Source organism: Carya illinoinensis, chromosome 4, assembly GCF_018687715.1.
Source record: "Carya illinoinensis cultivar Pawnee chromosome 4, C.illinoinensisPawnee_v1, whole genome shotgun sequence".
Lineage (NCBI taxonomy): Eukaryota > Viridiplantae > Streptophyta > Magnoliopsida > Fagales > Juglandaceae > Carya > Carya illinoinensis.
This window is the reverse complement of record NC_056755.1, coordinates 18518792-18539596: the sequence shown is the minus strand read 5'-3', so window position 1 is coordinate 18539596 and position 20805 is coordinate 18518792. Positions and strand designations below refer to the sequence as shown.

Sequence of the window (20805 nt, the reverse complement as noted above, 5' to 3'; positions counted from 1 at the left end):
ACCAGGCCATCCTCTAGTCCCCGCCACTCTTGGGACCACGGAGTCGACACGACAGCGTTACCGTATCGTGCGATCCAGTCGTCGCCCAGCAACAACCCAGGTGATGTCACTCAGTATTATCCACTCCCGAGTGATCAGAGGAGCTCCACCGAGATAATGCCCCATCCCGGCTTGGGGTCGTGATACACATGCACTCGAAAATCCATTTACACGAATAAAACAGGATTTTCTTAAATTAAATGAAATGCAAATGTATGCTCCATGTAATGTACACCTCAAGGCACAAATAATCAACCAATCACAAATCAACAAAACCAATCAACTCCGTCCTCAATCCATCCGACCCCCGAACTCCTCGGACTCAGTCCGGAATCAACCAACCAACTCTCAAATAATTATTGTAAGAGCAAAAATATAGTTAAATCTAAAAGTAGGGTTTGGAAAATACTTACAGCGCTATAAGGTATTTTTCAAAAGCTCGCGGCATTACAAACGACGAAGAAAAAGCAACGTAACAGTGTATTTTACACTGTGGCCGTGGGTAATAAATTACCCACTTTCAAACGGGGACAAACCAAGACACGAAATTGATAGAGAATGGCGTTGAGATGTTTATGAAGCTAAAGGAAGTGAGCTTTGGCCGTGGGTGGCGGTGGAAGCGGAAAAAGGCCAAATCGGAGTTGAGCTCGTGGGAGCTGCTCCGACAACGGATCGAGGCCGGAATTGGGTGGGTTAGGACGGTAAGAGGTAGGGGAAGAAGCTGTGAAGAGGTGGTGGCCGGAGGTGGAGCAACGGCACCGAAAATAGCAAAAAGCCGTGCGACTTAGATGGGGCGTATGGGGTTAACAGTGGCTCGGATGGGGCTGGGATTCAGTGGGGTGGTGCGCTGGCCGGAGGGGAATCGATCGGTGGGGGTGGTGTCAACCACGGTGGCCGAACGACAGTGGGTTAGGGTGGGTCAACGGACGGTGACGGGGAGAGGGAAGAGAAGCAGCGCGCGGGAGGGGAGAGGAAAGAACAATAAAAGAAAAAGAAAGAAAGAAGAAAAGAAGAAAAGGAAAAAGAAAAAAGAAAAAGGGAAAAAGAAAAAGAAAAAGAAAAAGAAAAGATGAGGGAAAAGAAATGAGGTCCAGTCCTCACTTCCGGAATCCAAAAACTGATCCGCCAAAAATGATTTTAAAAAACATAAAACGACTAAAATAAATTAAACACCACAACAAATAAAATAAAACTAATTTAAAATAAAAGAACTACTATATTAATTAAATTAAAAACAACTCCTTCAGTGAAAATACACGTAAAAACGGGTCATCACGTCCTCCCTCCCTTAAAACAAATTTCGTCCTCGAAATTTGTAAGATCAAACACTAACTTGAAACAAGCCACATAATTCCACTGAGACCAAGTTTAAGAAATATACCGTCATTTACTCAAACAAGTAGGGGTACTGCTCCCTCATGTCAGCTACTCTCTCCCAAGAGAAATCTTGAGCTAACGGATCTCCCCATGCCACATTAACTAAAGGTATCGTCTTGGATCTCAACTGTTACTCTTTCCAATCCATGATCTGTGACGGAACAACCTCATAAGTAAGGTCCGGTTGCAACTGAATACTCTTTGGGTCTACAAAGCGCGGCTCTTGTTGTCCAAAACTCTTCTTCAAGGATGACACATGGAAGACTTCATGAATATCCCCAAAATATTATGGCAAAGCAACTCTATATGCGACAGACCCTACCTTATCCAAAATCTGAAAAGGGCCGACATACCTTGGATCCAGTTTCCTCTTTTTACCAAAATGCTTAACTCCTTTCATGAGAGAGACTTTGAGATAAACCCAATCACCTTCTTCAAAAGATAACTCTCTCCTCCTGGTATCAGCGTAGCTTTTCTGACGACTCTGAGCTGCCGCCATTTTATCCCTAGTGATCCGAACTTGGTTTTGCATCTCTTAAATTATTTCGGACCCAATGATTTTGTTCTCCCCAACTTCATTCCAACACAAAGGCGATCTGCACTTCCTCCCATAAAGAGCTTCATAAGGAACCATCTGAATGGTCGCATGGAAGCTATTATTATACACAAATTCTATGAGCGGCAAGTGATTTTTTCAACTCCCTTGAAATTCCATGACACATGCTCGCAACATATCTTCAAGGGTCTGAATGGTGCGCTATGATTGGCCATCCGTCTGCGGGTGATATGCAGTACTAAACTTCAACTTAGTACCCAATGCTACCTGCAAACTTTCCAAAATTGAGATGTGAACCTTGGGTCCCGATCCGACACAATACTCTTCGGTATACCGTGCAACCGCACTATCTCTTTCACATACAAGCCAGTCAACTTACCCAAGGAATTAGTGTTATTAACAGGCAAGAAATGAGCACTCTTCGTTAACCAGTCAACAATCACCCAAACAGAATTCTTCCCACTAGGACTCCTCGGCAAGCCCACTACAAAATCCATCGTGATGTTGTCCTACTTCCACTCAGGAATAGGGAGGGGTTGGAGCATACCTACAGGTCTTTGATGCTCGGCCTTAACTTGACGGAATGTGTGGCATTTTTCGATATACAAGACAATATCCTTCTTCATTCCATCCCACCAATAATTTTTCTTCAAGTCCCGGTACATCTTCGTACTTCTAGGATGGACTGAATAAGGGGCCGCATGAGCTTCTGCCATGATCTGCTCCTTGAATTTTAAATCTTTGGGGACCACTCTACGATCTCGGAACCGAAGAATTCCATCTTTATCCATACTGTAATGCAACAGCCCTCGAGATTTTCTGACTCTTTTTTGATATCCAACAGCTTCGGATCCTTCTTTTGAAGAGTCTTCAATTCTTCAAAATCATCTACTCGAATATCAAGAATTGAAGATAATATTTCCTTTTGCTGTGAAATTTCAATAAGGAGTCTTCTCATCCCGCAAAGTAAAGAATCCAATTCTGACGATTCGGCTTCATCTTCCAAGTGCGACTTTCAACTCAAAGCATTCGCAACTATATTCGCCTTCCCCAAATGATACTTGATCTCACATTGGTAGTCATTGATGAACTCCAGCCATCGCCTCTGCCTCATGTTCAGATTCTTTTGAGAAAACAGGTGCTTCAAGCTCTTGTGATCGGTGTATACTTTGCAAGCTTCCCCATACAAAAAATGCCGCCAGATCTTGAGAGCAAAAACAATCGCAGCCAATTCCAAATCGTACATTGGATAATTCTTCTCATGATCCTTTAGCTGACGGGATGCATAAGCAACAACCCATCCTTCGTGCATAAGGACACAACCCAATCCAAATTTAGACGCATCACTGAAGACTACAAATGGCTTATGCGATTCTGGAAGTGCCAACACTGGTGCAGTTGTCAACCTGTTCTTCAATTCTTGGAAGCTTCTCTCACACTTGTCTGACCAAATAAATTCTGCATTCTTTCTTGTTAAAGCTGTGAGAGGTCCGGATAGGCGAGAAAATCCCTCCACAAATCTCCGGTAATATCTGGCAAGTCCCAAGAAACTCTGAATCTCGCGCACGGTCGTCGGACGCAGCCATGACAAAATGGCTTCCACCTTACTAGGATCAACAGCCACCCCGTCTCGGGAAATCACATGCCCAAGAAATCTGACTTCCTCCAACTAGAATTCACACTTACTGAGCTTGGCATACAACTGGTGTTCTCTTAATTTTCCAACTAGACGAAGATGATAAACATGCTCTTCAACATCTCGGGAATAAATCAGAATATCATTAATAAATACTACCACAAAGGAATCCAAATAAGGTCTAAATACCCGATTCATTAAATCCATGAAAGCAGCAGGGGCATTGGCTAACCCAAACTGCATCACCTTAAATTCATAATGCCTATATCTAGACCTGAAAGCAGTTTTGGGCACATCCTTGTCCCTTATCCTTAACTGATAGTATCCTGACCTCAAATCAATCTTCGAGAACACAGCTACTCTTTGAAGGTGATCAAACAAATCATCAATCCGCGGGAGAGGATATTTATTTTTGATGGTCACCTTATTTAATTCCCGATAATCAATGCACATACGGAGGGTTCCATCTTTCTTTTTAACGAACAACACTGGCGCACCCCACGGTGAAGTACTAGGCTGAATAAACCCCTTATCAACCAAATCTAGCAACTGAATATTCAATTCTTTTAATTCAGCTAGTGCCATGCGGTAAGAAGCTTTATGTACATGAGCCACTCTAGGTTCCAAGTCTATAACAAACTCCATTTCACGAACAGGGGGTAGCCTAGGCAAGTCATCCACAAACACGTCCGGAAATTCCTCCACAACGGGGATATCTACCAATGATTTCTTCTCAGACAGCGTAGACACCATCTGGACTAAGAAGGCATCTGCTCCCCATGCAATCTCTCTTCTTGCTTGAATTGCCGATATAACTACTGGTCTTTCCTTTAGCTTACTCCCCGCAAATTCCAAATAATCAAACTAATTACCTGACTCCTGCAATTAATACTCGCAGAATATCAGTATAGCCAATCCATCCCAAGGATGATATCAAAACCCAACAGCTTAAACACAACCAAATCAGCATCCAAAAACCTTCCATCAAAATTTAAAGGGCAACCCAAAGCAACCTTGGAACACCATATCACTTCACAATTTGGTAAAGCCACTACCAATGACTTTGGCTAAGGTTCCATAATCAAATTACACATCCGAGCAAAAGTGGAAGATACAAATGACTGTGATGCACCCGAATCAAACATAGTGCAAGCATAAAATTCATATAAACAGACTCTCCTTGAACCAAAACATTAACCCATGAAATCCAAAAACAAGGAAGAAACCAAAGTACACCAAAAAATCAAATCCAACATTAAATTAAATTAGATCCATACCTGTAATTACTCCAGCATCATGGGTCGCTGGTGCCTCATCATCAACATCTCCGGGTCTAACAGCATAAACCCGGGCCTGCATTGTTTGCCTTTGATTTGTTCTTCCGCCACGTCTACCTCCACGGCTTCCTTGAACTGGCCTAGGACACTCACGAGCAAAATGCCCCTGCTGGCCACAATTATAGCATCGAGCCCCACCAGAAGGGCAGTCACCCACAAATTTCTGAGGCAAACCCGAACTACTTCATTCACCAGAAAAACTCTGCCTCTTATGTCCTGGAAGGGAGCCCATACTCAGATTATTCTCTCGCTCTGCAAGAGTGGCCAAGTCCACTAAATCCTGAAAAGTGGAAATCCGGTGGTAGACCACCATCCGGCGTATATCAAGACGTAGACCCTCCTGGAAATGCTCGGCCTGCATTTCCTCCGTGGCGATGAGGTGGGGAGCAAATCGCCCAAGTTCTATAAATCTTCGGGTATACTGTTCCACGGTCATACTCCCTTGGACCAAACTTTAGAACTCTCTTGCTTTTTGCTGCCTCACAGAAGGGGGAAAGAACTGATCATTAAACTCTTTCTTAAAGCGCTGCCAGGTCACAGCGGCAAAAGATCCCAATTTTGACTCCAGCATTACTCTCTTTGTATCCCATCACTCAGAAGCGGTGCCTTGCAACAGATAGTTGGCATAGAGTACTTATTGCGCCTCAGTGCAACCACATACTTCAAAAGTTCTTTCTAAATCACTGACCCACTTCCCAGCCCGAAGTGGATCCTCTTCTCCCGTGAATGGTGGAGTTCTATGCGCTAGAAAGCGCTCATAGGTGCATCCAGTTTGCACCATTCCACTAGGCCCTCCTTGTTGTGGCCAAAGCCCTCCTTGTTGTGGCCAAAGACCTCCTTGTTGTGGCCAAAGCCCTCCTTGTTGTGGCCAAGGCCCTTCTTGTTAGGGCCTAAAATTCTGTTGCATGAACTCAGTCATCTGCTTTATCGCTTGGGCTATAGCATCATCCATCGGCGTATCGTCCCAAGGCTCTTGAGTAGACTTCCTTGGCCTCACCATCTTCCTGCCACAACACAACCTTTGAACCCCTTTAAGAAAACAAATAAAACCAACAACATAAAATCAAAAACCAAAACCAAACCACATAACAAGAAACAAAAGAAACCAGCATGCAATAACATAACTAAATAAATAAATACAAGCAAGCAAATTCAAATAAATTTAAAACAATAAAACAAATCAAATAGCAACTTTACTTAAAATAAATTTTAAAACACAACTTTAAAAAACATTCTGGTACTACCTACGGGACATGTGGTTTTACCCAGAGCCAGAACCGCTCTGATACCACCTGTGACGCCCCCAAATCCCCAGGTATGGACACGGGAGAATCGAGACGTCCAGATGATGACAACACGGGTCACCACCCTATCGCCAAGCGGCAAGTGTGTGTATAAGCAACAAATGTGCACGAAAAAACACCCAATGGATAGCAAAGTCATATAACTAAGTACCAGAATTTTTTCTTAGTTTAATACAAAGTGGTTCAAAACATACATAATAAAATATTACAAACTTCAAATATTGTTCAAACGAACTACAAAGCATAACTCCAACTCAGTACTCCGGCGGAACCGCATCCTCGGGCTCAGCCTCCTCCTTCTCCTCGATCTCTGCATCAAAATCTATGGTACCAAAAATGGTGCCACAGGTAAGTAAGATCCAAATGCCACTAGATGAAATCATATTAAAACTCAAACAATATGCATAAAAAAATGCAAATGCACATGACCCGTAAAAATCACATTTTCCACGTACGCCAAAACCCCACTTGGCCCAAAAACATAACCTTTAAAACCAGTCCTCGCCATTATCCCAGATAATGGCCCAAAACAAACCACCATTTTCCCAGAAAATGGATCACATAGCCTCAAACGAAAACTTGCCATTTTCCCAGAAAATGGCCTATAACCAAAACCATAAAACTGATCCAATTATTGCATGCACCATGATCTCCCCTAGGGATCATCCGCACACTCTGGCTCCTGTGCCACACCGTAGGTAACGTCTACGCGTGTGACACCTAAACGAGCGATGCCCAGTACTCGCGCCCAGCACATCCTTGGACCAGGCCATTCTCTAGTCCCCGCCACTCTAGGGACCACGGAGTCGACACGAAAGCGTTACCGTATCGTGCGATCCGGTCGTCGCCCAGCGACAACCCAGGGGATGTCACTCAGTATTATCCACTCTCGAGTGATCAGAGGAGCTCGACCGAGATAATGCCCCATCCCAGTGTGGGGTCGTGATACACATGCACCCGAAAATCCATTTACACGAATTAAGCAGCATTTTCTCAAATTAAATGAAATGCACATGTATGCTCCATGTAATGCACACCTCAAGGCACAAATAATCAACCAATCACAAATGAACAAAACCAATCAACTCCATCTTCAATCCATCCGACCCCCGAACTCCTCGGACTCAGTCCGGAATCAACCAACCAACAGTCAAATAATTATTGTAAGAGAAAAAATATATTTAAATCTAAAAGTAGGGTTTGGAAAATACTTACAGCACTATAAGGTATTTTTCGAAAGCTCGCAGCGTTGCAAACGGCGGAAAAAAATAACGTAATAGTGTATTTTACACCGTGGCCGTGGGTAATAAATTACCCACTTTCGAACGGGGACAAACCAAGACATGAAATTGATAGGGAATGGCCTTGAGATATTTATGAAGTTAAAGGAAGTGAGCTTTGGCCATGGGTGGCGGTGGAAACGGTGGTGGAAGCGAAAAAAGGCCAAATCAGAGCTGAGCTCGGGGGAGCTGCTCCGGCAACGGATCGAGGCAGGAATTGGGTGGGTTAGGACGGAAAAAACCATGTGGCTTAGATGGGGCGTATGGGGTTAACGGTGGCCCGGATGGGGCTGGGATTCGGTGGGGTGGTGCGCCGGCCGGAGGGGAATCGACCGGTTGGGGTGATGTCGACCACAGAGGCCAGACGGTAGTGGGTCAGGGTGGGTCAACGGACGGCGACGGGGAGAGGGAAGAGAAGCAACGCACGGGAGGGGAGAGGAAAGAAGAAGAAAAGAAAAAGAAAGAAAGAAGAAAAGAAGAAAAGGAAAAAGAAAAAGGAAAAAGGGAAAAAGAAAAAAAAGGAAAAAGAAAAGATGAGGGAAAAGAAATGAGGTCCAATCCTCACTTCTGGAATCCAAAAACTGATCAGCCGAAAACGATTTTAAAAAACATAAAACGACTAAAATAAATTAAACACCACAACAAATAAAATAAAACCAATTTAAAATACAATATTTTAAAATAAAAGAACTACTATATTAATTAAATTAAAAACAACTCTTTCAGTGAAAATACACGTAAAAATGGGTCATCACAGTCCTTTGGCATATCGTAAATGGAAACATCATCTTCTTATTTCATCAGAGCATCATATCGGGACAGATACTATGTTTAACTCCTGTGATAGGGTTATAAACTACCATTATACCCATAGTTGGGCAATATACTATTGTCACCCCTATGGTAGGGTTATAGACCATCTCTATACCCGTGGCTGGGTTGTATTCCATGTTTCACCCCCATGGTAGGGTTATAGATCATCTCTATACCCGTGGTTGGGTCGTATTCCATGTTTCACCCCTGTGATAGGGTTTTGCCACATTATACCCATGGTGAGGCTATATGCTACTATTATATCCATGGCGAGGCCATATGCCACTATTAGGACATAAATATCATCAAATACATATCATATTCAAATGCAAAATCAAAAACTCATGCCAAAGTTTTTTAACTTACACATCATATCAAAATAGAATACTAAGTAGCTTCAGCTCATTTCATATATTCAATAAAACCAAGTCAAAGTATCTTCATCTTAACCATAACAAAACTTTAAAAATCTCATTTTTGCTCTTTTTACAAAGTTCAGAAACAATATGCAAAAATAAGCTCATGTCTACATCATTCCTAACAAAAGTACTTCCTCTTTCATACAGAGTTCATGAGTAGTGCCAAAACAAATAATTGAGGTTGTTCTTCATATTTCTTAAAAAAATAATAATAATAAAATAAAACATGCATATTTTAAAAGTCAACCTCATTTCATTTTCTTCTTTTGCAAAGTCTAGTATAAAAATCCTGCTTACCTCAACTTTTGCAGCGTTTAATCTTAGCACTGAGTCCGACCTTTAATAATGTCACAACCTAAAGCAAATAATGTTCACCACATGAATTCTCAACCCAAACAAACATTACCGCCAGCTTATTTAATAAACTCCAAACTTAACAAATAACTAGTCCCAAGCATCTGCACAAGATGCAATAATTCAACTACAACCAGCTCAAAAGATCAGCTCGATAACAATCATTAAATAGAACCAGCTATCCATAAACAACCCCACAATAACTAGTCCAACCAGCCACTTGAAACAGTCCACACAATCATATTCATTAACCCAAATAGCCACCTATTAACACAAACAACTCCATTTCAACCCAATGAGGTCACATATCAACCCAACAATCTACCACCGAACTTCACAGCCAACTACTAAACATTATACAAAACCCTCAAATTCAATTATAAACTGTCCAATATTACCAGCATTCACAATGATATAAATCACCAATTTGAACTATATGAATAAAATTGAAGAAAGGAGGACTCGGGTTACCATAACTATATTTCGCGTGAGTGAATTAAAAACAAAGTGTGCAGTTGTCTAGGGTGCTGGAACATGCACTGTATTAAACAAAGGGTAAAACACACTTCGATGGATTAGGAAAACAAGGGTAATAGCGGGGTATTACCTTAGTTCACTAGAGGATATGGAGAAATGATGGCAACGAAAAAAGAATTAACTTGCAAAAGCCCGAATTAAAGGGGGGTGCACGGCATGGAGAAGTAGATGTTTTCTAGAATTTCGTCAAAGAGGAGTTGAGGGTCTTCTATGGGTGAGGTGAACAAAAAAATCAAGAGATGGAGGAACTACGGTAGCTTGAAAGTGAGGGAAAAAATCATTGAGGCGAAAATGGGGGAATATATTTCGGAAGGAAGAAGAAGAATAACTGAAGGGAGGTTGCTCACTGAAACGATGTCGGTTGAAAAAGTAAAGGGTGGGTTGCCATGGGCTTGGGTCTGGGTTTTGGGCCCTGGGCTCGGATATTACATCCTCCCCCTTATAAAAATTCCATGCTCGAAATTTGTCACAAGCTATCAAGATCCCTGCCAAAACAACTGGGGGTATTTGACTCGCATCTCTTCCTCTAGTTCCCAAGAGGCTTCTCTAATAGCATGATTATTCCATACCACTTTAACCAAAGGAATAGTTCGTGCCCATAGCACTTGTTATTTTCTCTCTACAATCTGCACCGGCTCTTCCGTATAAGTCAGGTTTACTTGAATTTGAAGTAGCTAGTAGTCAATCACATGAGTGGGGTCGGGTATATACTTACTCAACATAGACACATGAAATACGTCATGTACCCCTATGAGTATTGGTAGTAGGGCTATCCTGTAAGCCATTGGGCCAATTTGCTCAAGAATCTCGGAAGGCGCAACATACCTAGGACTCAACTTGCCATTCTTCCCAAATTTCATGACTCCTTTCATTGGTACAATCCTCAAGAATACCTTGTCCCCAACCTTAAACTCTAATTATTGACAACGGTTATTTGGATAACTCTTTTGTCAATTTTGAGCTGCTCTCATTCTAACTCGAATGGTTTCTATCTTCTATGTTGTTTGCTATATGATTTCTGGACCCAAAATTTGTCCTCAACCACTTCGTCCCAATACAAGAGTGACCTACATTTCCTACAATATAGTGCTTCATACGGTGCCATCCCAATGCTAGCCTGGTAGCTGTTGTTATAAGCAAACTCGACCAAAGGCAAGTGTCGCATCCATGTTCCCCTAAAATCTGGCACACACTCCGAACATATCTTCCAAGATTTGAATGGTTCTTTCTGATTGCCCATCAGTCTACGGGTGAAAAGTAGCGCTGAAATTTAATTTAGTGCCCATGGCTTCTTGTAGGCTTTGCCAAAATTTTGAAGTGAACCTAAGATCCCTATCCGATACAATGGATACCGGTACTCAATGCAATCTCACAATTTCCTGTACATACAGCTCAACAAATCTCTCCAGTTTATAAGAAATTTTAATAGGCACAAAGTGAGCGGTCTTCGTCAAGCGGTCTACCATCACCCATATTGCATCTTGCCCCATTAGTGCCCGTGGTAGGCCTATAATAAAATCCATAGAAATATGCTCCCACTTCCATTATGGAATCGGTAATGATTGCAATAACCCTGTGGGTCTTTGATGTTCCACTTTCACCTATTGACAAGTTAGAAACTGTTCTACAAACTTAGAAATTTCTCTTTTCATTCCATTACAGCAAAATGACTCTCAAATCCTGATACATTTTGGTACTCCCCGGGTGAATTGTGTAAAGCAAACTATACGCCTCCTCAAGAATCGTCCTTTTTATTTAATCATTGTTTGGCACACACAATCTACTTCCAAACCTCAATATTCCATCCTTTGAAACACAGATCTCAGATTTATTCACTTTCTCTACTTCTTCCACCAATCTCACTAACTCTAAATCCTTTTTCTGGGCAGCCTTAATTCTATCTATCAAAGCTGGTTGAACCATTAAATTAGCCACAAATGCTTGCTGCTCATTAGTCACAATCTCAATACATGTTCTTTCTAAGTCCATTATTAATTGGTGTTGAGTGGTGAGAGTTGCCACCGTTGGTCCCATCGACTTCCTGTTCAGTGCATTTGCAATGACGTTAGCCTTACCTGGATGGTAGTTAATGTTGCAATCATAATCCTTAATTAGTTCAAGCCATCTCCTCTATTTCATATTTAATTCATTCTGAGTGAAAAAGTACTTCAAACTCTTGTGATCTGTATAGATCTTGCACTTTTTGCCATATAAGTAATGCCTCCAAATCTTAAGTACAAAGATAATAGCTGCTAATTCCAGATCATCTGTGGGGTAATTTTGTTCATATGTCTTCAACTGCCATGAAGCATAAGCTATGACTTTCTCGTGTTACATTAATACACACCCCAAACCCAACCTTTAAGCGTCACTATAAACCACAAATCCTCTTCTCTCACTAGGGACTGTCAAAACTGGAGTTGTCACCAATCACTTCTTCAATTCCTAGAAGCTTTCTTTGCGTTTTGTAGTCCACTCAAACTTAGTATTCTTCTTGGTAAGGGCGATAAGAGGAACCGCTATTTTTGGAAAACTATCAATAAATCGACGATAATATCTTGCCAAACCCAAGAAACTCCTGATCTCATGCACATTGGTTGGTCTTGCCCAGTCAACCATTGCTTCAACTTTCCTGGGGTCTATTGAGATACCATCATTTGACACTACATTCTCCAAAAACGAAATGGACTTAAGCCAGAATTCACACCTTTTCAATTTAGCAAATAATTTCTTATCTCTGAGTCTCCCAAGCATCTATCTTAGATGCTCTTCATGTTCCGTTTTGTTCTTGGAGTATATTAATATGTCATCAATGAACACTACTACAAATTTATCCAAGAACTCATGAAATACCTAATTTGTCAAATCTATAAATATAGCTGGTGCATTAGTTAATCCAAAAGGCATCATAACCAAAAATTCATAATGACCATACCTAGTTCTAAATGCCATCTTAGGCACATCTTCTACCTTGATCTTCAATTGATAATAGCCCGATCTGAGATCAATCTTAGAAAACACCTGCGCGCCTTCCAACTAATCAAACAAGTCCTTAATGCGGGGTAGTGGGTATTTATTCTTTACGATTACTCAATTAAGTTCTCTGTAATCAATACACATTCTCATTGTTCCATCTTTCTTTTTCACAAACAAAGCTAGAGCTCCCCAAGGTGACACACTGGGTCTGATGAAGCCTTTATCCAATAAATTTTGCAATTGTTCTTTGAGTTCCACTAACTCAGATGGTGCCATCCGGTAATGGGCTTTGGAAAGAGGTGTCGTGCCTGGGGCTAGTTCAATGGCGAGCTCTACTTCTCGATCCGGTGGTAACCCCGAAAAATCTTCATGAAAGACCTACGGATATTCGTTTTCTATGTGGATGTCATCTAGCTTCAATTCTTGTTTTAGTTCATCTAGTACATAGGCCAAATATCCTCGACATCCATCACGTATTAACTTACCAACCTCGACAAGTGATATAACTGGTGGGAGGGCACATACTCTAGTTCCCATGAGCCAAAACTCTTCTCTTTTTGGAGGTTTGAACACTACCTCATTCTTAAAACAATCAATACTAACATAAATAGAAGCTAACCAATCCATTCCCAAAATCACAACAAACCCAGTCATAGGGAAAACTATCAAGTTAGCTAGCATTTCTCTCCCGCTAATTACTATTGGACACCTATGCAGAATCTTGCTAGAGGTCATTGAAACTCCCTCTGGCTTCGAGACTAGTAAATTATAATCCATCTCTTCCGCTTCACCAGAACATAACTTGGCATACTCCATTGAAATAAAAGAGTGAGTAGCCCTAGAATCAAACAAAATAGTAGCTTTGTTAAAGAAAAAGGGGGAGAAATCCTGTGATTATGCCAATATAATCCATAGAGATATTTAAATGGGTAATCCTAGATTTTAACAAACAAAAAGACCTTGAAAAGAGGAAAGGAGTTAAGAATATACATGTGATTACTTCATTCTTGTCCTCCACTTTCCTAGGTGTCAAAGTGAAAACTTGTGCCAGTATAGATCTGCACTAGTTTTTACTCTGATTTATTGGCCTAGAGCTTTGAGGTATATTGGGCCTCTTGTTGTCCTTTGAAAGCAATGGACAATCTTTAATGAAATGACCAACCTTTCCACATTGGAAACATGACACCACTTCATTTGTGCACTCCCTAACATGCATGCGGTTACAGAACTTGCAAGTGTCATTCGATGTATTTTCATGTATTTGCCTTTGACTGGAGCTGCCTCCCTCATTTCTTTTCTTCCATGGTCCTTGATTCATGCTTGAGGCTCCTTGTGTGGCGGCTCTCTTCCTCTACTCTTGCAGTTCAACACCTCTCTTGAGATTTTGCTCCACTAGCATCGCCTTATGTACTAAGTTTGAAAAGTTTTGAATTTGCAAAACCACGACCCGTTTGTAGATCTTGTGATTTAGACCCTCTTCAAACTTCCGAGTTTTCTTCTCTTTGTCGAGAATCAAACATGAGGCAAACCATGACAACCCTACAAATTTTGTAGCATACTTATGCACTGTCATGGTTCCTTACACCAAGTTCATAAACTCTCGAGCTCTAGCTTCTCGGTCCGCTCTACGAAAGAAGTGGTTGAAGAAATTTTACTTAAAGTGAGACCAGCTCACTACCCCAGTCTCATCTACTTCTTTGATGGCTTTCTCAGAGTTCCACCATCTTTTTACTTCTCCAATTAACTTAAAAGCTGCAAACTGTATTTTTGGTTGGTTAGTGCACTCCAAAACACTGAATATTTCTTCAATGTCCTGGATCCAGTCCTTAACTACATTTGGATCACCCCTCCCATCAAAAGTGGGCAGATGAGTTTGATTGAATTCCTCAAATGTGCAGCCCCTCTCATTGTTGTTTTCATTCAAATCTTCAAGATTTCATACTTGACGACGAGTATCAAGTAATAAGATGTTAAAAAGAAGGAAAGTGAATTATTATGATATATATATATATATATATATAAATATGTAAACATAGTTTAGATAGATACATACATAATAATCAAAACAAACTTCAAAAGAAAACAAATTCTAAAATCTAGAGTTTCATTAAAATCAATGCCTTAACATTTCAACACAAAAGTCTTGGTGCATAATCAGAACTCACGTTCTAAGATTCATGGAACCCAAATTCTTCAATCCTATCCCCAAAAGCTTAGTTATCAACAGGATCATCACTTAGTTTTCTAATTTTTACACCTCATATTTGGAATTACTTCCTAAACCCACATATATTCAAAACCTCCTGTGTATATAGTTTGCAAAACCTCAAATCTGACTCTAATACCAATTGTAACGCCCCGTTCTTGAAGGTTTGGAGAGTCAATTCTTATAACTTGATAAGCACTTCAATAATTCCTATCATATCTTTCATATCCAAAATATATTTGTAAAGACTCCAAAATCAAACATAATTTCCTCTAATATAATTAACTACACATATCAATCCATCAATTCCACAATACAATAATCTAAATAAAATAAATTAACTTCTCCACATGTCTCTATTAACATAATGAACTTAAATAATACTTAAGTCTTTATAATCATATCTAAATATACTAAAATCAAATTACTTAATAAATAAATCTTCCAACAACACTAGTACTCCAAGGTACTCAACCACCACTCTCAATTATTCCTATCACATACTCTATTACCGATCCTTAATTGTATCATCAAAGTCATCTAAAAATGTTATGGAGATAAGGGGGTGAGTTATCAACAACTCAATAGAAACCATAATAGTATGTAAACATGAGCATTACAAAGTTTGGAATGCATAACAAAACCTTTACTTTCAAAATGTAGAATCTGAACAATCACTTTCTAAATGCAAAAAACAAAACATATTACAAAATATCAAAGCAAAGTTTTTAGAAAAGCTTTCTTATTCCAAAAGTCCTTTGGCATATTGTAAACTGAAACATCATCTTCATATTTCATGGGAGCATCATATCAGGACAGATACCATGTTTAACTCATGTGGTAGGGTTATAAACCACCATTATACCCATGGCTAGGCCACATACCATGTTTCACCCCCGTTGTAGGGTTATAAACCACCATTATACTCGTGGCTGGGCCGTATTCCATGTTTCACCCCCGGGCCAGGATTGTGCCACATTGTACCCTTGGTGAGGCCATATGCCACTATTATATCCATGACAGGGCCTTAACAGAAATATCAGTAGACACAGATCAAATTCAAATGCACAATCAATAACTCATGCCAAAGTTTCCCAGTTTGCACATCATATCAAAATAGAATACTAAGTAGTTTCAGATCATTTCATATATTCAACAAAATCAAATCAAAGTATCTTTGTCTTAACCATAACAAAACTTTAAAAATCTCATTTTCACTCTTTTTACAAATTTCAAAAACAATATGCAAAAATAAGGTCATGTCTACACCATTCATGACAAAAGTACTTCATTTTTCATACAGAGTTCATGAGTAGTACTGAAACAAATAATTGAAGTTGTTTTTCACATTTCTTTTCAAAAAATAAAACATGTATATTTTAAAAGTCAATATCGTTTCATCTTATTTTTATGTAAAGTCTAGTATAGAAACTCCGCTTACCTCAACTTTTGCAGCGTTTAATCTTAGCACTGAGTCTAACCTTCAACATTGTCACAACCTAAAGCAAATAACGTTCACCACATCAATTCTCAACCTAAACAAACATACCACCAGCTTATTTAATAAACTCCAAACTTAACAAATAACTTAGTCCCAAGCATCCGCACAAGTTGCAATAGTTCAACTACAACCAACTCAAAAGATCAACTTGATAACAATCATAAAATAGTTCCAGCCATCCATAAACAACCCTACAATAACTAGTTCAACCTGCCACCTAAAACGGTCCACACAATCATATTCATTAATTCAAACAGCCACCTATTAACACAAACAACTCCATTTCAACCCAATGAGGTCACATATCAACCCAACAATCTACCACCCAACTTCACAGCCAACTACTCAACATAATACAAAACCCCTCAAGTTCAATTATAAACTATCCAATATTACCAGCATGCACAATGATATAAATCACCAATTTGAACTATATAAATAAAATTGAAGAAAAGAGGAATCAAGTTACCATACCTATATTTCGTGTGAGTGAATTAAAAAAAAAAGTGTGTAGTTGTCTAGGGCATTGGAACATGCAATGTATCACCAATCCATAGTCTCAAAAACGGTATTAAACAGAGGGTAAAACACCCTTCGATGGAAAATAAGGGTAAAACACCCTTCGATGGAAAATAAGGGTAATAGAGGGGTATTACCTTAGTTCACTAGAGGATCTAGAGAAATGATGGCAATGAAAATATGTGCAGAAAAGAGGATATCCTATGGCTGTGCAAAAATCGGCAAAGATGAAAATAAGTAAAAATAAAAAAATAAAAAGAAAAAAAAAACGATGAATATACTTAAAACCGAAAACTGAAATTTTATGGTGGATAGATAAACACCAAGAGAAAATAATAGATTTTGAAATTTAAATATATATATATATATATAGAGAGAGAGAGAGAGAGAGAGAGAGAGAGAGAGAGAGAGAGAGAGAGAGAGAGAGAGAGAGAGAGAGAGAGAGAGAGAGTTACCAAAGAGGAAAAGAATTAACTTGCAAAAGCTCGAATTAATGGGGGTGCACGGCATGGAGGAGCATAATTTTTCCAGAATTTCATCAAAGAGGAGTTGAGGGTCTTCTACGAGTGAGGTAAACAAGAGGAAGTTAACTTAAAAAAAAAATCAAGAGATGGAGTAACTGCGGAAATGTGAAAGTGAGGTGAAAAAAATCTTTGAGAAGAAAATGGGGGAATAAATCTTGGAAGGAAGAAGAAGAATAACTGAAGGGAGGTTACTCACTAAAATGACACCGGCTAAAAAAGTAAGGGGTGGGTTGTCGTGCGGTTGGGTCTGGGTATTGGGCCCTGGGCTTGGATATTACAGCTCACTCCTCCGGCGGAGCCGATCCCTCAGGCTCAACGTACTCGACTACATCAAAATCTATGATTCCATAAAATAAAACCATAGGGAAAAATACTACGTGAGATTGTGAATCTCATTAAGTAACCAACCAAACAATTCACGAGATAAAAATATATCAATGCAATCAACATATATGTGTGCACATGCTATAATATGCATGAGACCTAAAATCATTGTTTCCCCCAAAATGAATACTTTTCAACACACTCCAAAATTCCCATTTGGCCAAAAACCATTCCATAAAATTAAACACCCACAATTTTTCCAGAAAATAGCCCAATCATTTAACTACCATTTTTCCAGAAAATGACTCACATATCCATTTATTAAAAACTGCTATTTTTCCAGAAAATGACCCATTATCCAAGTAATCTATATGCACCATGATCTCCCCTAGGAACCATCCGCACATCTTGGCTCCCTTCGTCACACCACGTGCGTGTGACTTTGTAAAGAGCAATGCCTAGCTTTGCGCCCAACGTGTTCATGACGAAGCATCCTCTTACCCCAGTCAGCAGAGGGGTCACGGAGTCGGCACAAGAGTGTTACCATTTTATCTGATCCTGTTGTCACCCAGTGACAACCCAAGAGAAGTCACTCAGTATATTACACTCTTGAGTGACCAGAAGAGCTTCACCAACATAATACCCCATCTCGGATTGGGGTCGTGATACACATGAACCCAAAAATCCTTTCTCGCATGAAAACTCAATTTTGATTTATAACACCTAAACATGCATGAAATAATGCAATGAATATCATGATATCAAGCATAACATAAAAACACCAAGCATAAACCCATTTTCACAAACAGTCCCATTCTCTAATCCAATATGACATCCATACTCCTCGAACTTAAAGTCCAGGACAACCAACCAGACTTTAGAAAATATGTTAGTGCAAAAATATCTTCAAGTCTCATAAAGTTCTTTGGAAAATTACTTACAATGGTGGAAGGAAATTTTGGAAGATCAAGGGTGATGCCAAAAGTGGAGGAGCAGTGGCGGACAGTGGTTTTCCAAGTGTGGGTTGTAGGTCTCGAAGCACGAAAAATGGAGGGGGAGCTATGGGGAGGTCAAGTCTGGGCATGGAGGAGCTAAAGGAGTGTTGGGGAGCTGGTGGTGGTAGTGCACGGTGGTGGATCTAGAGATCTTGTCATGTAGAGGGAGGATTTGGGATTACTATTCCAAGCTACTACGGGTTGCGCAAGGAAAGAAGGAGGTGCTAGGAGGCTATGGGAGGTTGTGGGTGTGGCAGCAGGGCTAGCTCATGGCGGCGCTATGGCCGTGTGAGAGGGAGAAACCCAATGGGAGATAGTTTGTGCATGGAGGATGATGGAGGAGCTAGGGTTGACTGGAGTCCAAGGGGGTAGTCACTTGAAGGAGGGGGAGTTACTAGTGGTGAAGCGGTAGCGTTAGGCTATGCCATGGCAGCGCATGGAGGAGAACCTTGGGTTTTAGTGTGCGGTGAAGAGAGAGAGAGAGAGAGAGAGAGAGAGAGAGAGAGAGAGAGAGAGAGAGAGAGAGCTGGGTGAGGCTGAGCTCGGCGTGGAGGGGGTGGGCTAAGCTGGCCACACAGTGGTGCCGCTGGGCTAGGAAATCACATAGGTTGAGAGGGGGACGGGGTGCCATTAGGTGCAGGGGAGAGGGAGAAGAGAGGGAAAAAGAAAGAGAGGAAAACGGAAGAAAAAGAAAAGAAAAAGGTTAATTTTGTGTTAAATCGTAAAATTATAACTATAAATAAAGTTACATTTTTGTAAAATTATTTTTAAAGAGAGTTTTCATTTCGAAGAAAAGGATTTATAATTTTGCATATACATGTAAAAATAAATTTCTTAAAATACAACTTACCATTTCTTTTAGAATTTTTATAGTAGTCTTTTATTGAATAGTATTCATTGGTTATCATTTTTGTAATAATATTTTTATAAATTGTGTTCTCAATAAATACTAGCAGGTAATTTTTCATAAGCTACTTTATAATGTTACTTAAAATCTTTTTGGTACCACATTAAGTATTTTTTTAATTCAAAGTCTTGAGCAGGAGTTAGATGGTGATGAGTGTGTTGCTATGCTTATTGATCTAGATCACAAGTATTGGAATGCTACATTGATTGATTCCATATTTTCAACTACAGATGCACTATTTACACTGAATGTCCCAGACTTCTCATGCTCCCAAATGATACGGTTGGGTCTACTCTCTGAACTAACCAACATTTTGAATACCTCTTATGCTACTTGAGGGGTAGTAATCTTCTAACATTTTCCACATTCCACCATCTAGTTTCTTCATCAATGAGGCTAGCTATTATCTTTCATACTAATGGTAGTGTTGGATGCCCTAGAGAGCCATTATTTCCTCTTGTTGACTGCTTTGGACATTTTTGCTAAATACCATTGAGGTCGTCTCTTTGTTCACTATTTGATCCGATGCTTTCTCATATATTTCAAGTAAATGTTGAATATTTAAACAAGTTTGCAATGTTTCCTTCCAAAAGAAACACATTGTCATCTATAAACAAAAGGTGATCAAGCTTAGGAGCCCCCTGCATAGTTGTATGCCTTCAATTTGTTTAGGTCTCTTTGCCTACTGTAGTAAAGTTTTTAGGCCCTAAGTGCACAATAGAAAAGGGTAAGGGGATATGGGGTCCCCTAACTTCAAGTCTCGAGATGGAAATAAAGTACCTTTCGGCATAACAGCTCATTTGTCATCAAAGCTCATTTTCTCCATAATAGCTTCTAGAAACCCCCATTTCACCCTATCATAAGATTTACTCATATCTAGCTTTAGGGACATAAAACTCCTTTTACCAACCTTCTCATATACCACATGCATGTTATCTATTATAAGCCTTCTAGGTACAAAGGCACTTTGTGAGTTTGAAATAATGACTAGTAGTACTTCTTAAAGTCTATTGGCTAATAAGCCTTTTGAAATCAGCTTATAGATAACATTACATAATCAAGCTGATTGGCCTGAAATCTTATATTAACGATGGCTGCTTTTTCTTTGGGATCAAGGTTATGAAGGTATGATTTATCTCCTATGAAAACTAACCATGATTAAGTGCCTTAAGAATAGCATTTGTCACCTTTTTCGCAACCA

General features: G+C 39.9%; 1 long non-coding RNA gene across 1 annotated transcript; it reads right to left on the bottom strand.

Annotated features, from left to right (window-relative positions):
• Window positions 1–15044: 15044 nt before the first annotated feature.
• LOC122307027 lies at window positions 15045–19238 on the bottom strand. Its single transcript, XR_006241615.1, has 3 exons — window positions 17310–19238; window positions 16276–16333; window positions 15045–15860 (listed from the first exon to the last, which is right to left on the bottom strand). It is a non-coding gene; the product is annotated as an uncharacterized LOC122307027 (long non-coding RNA).
• Between the last annotated feature and the right edge of the window lie 1567 nt (window positions 19239–20805).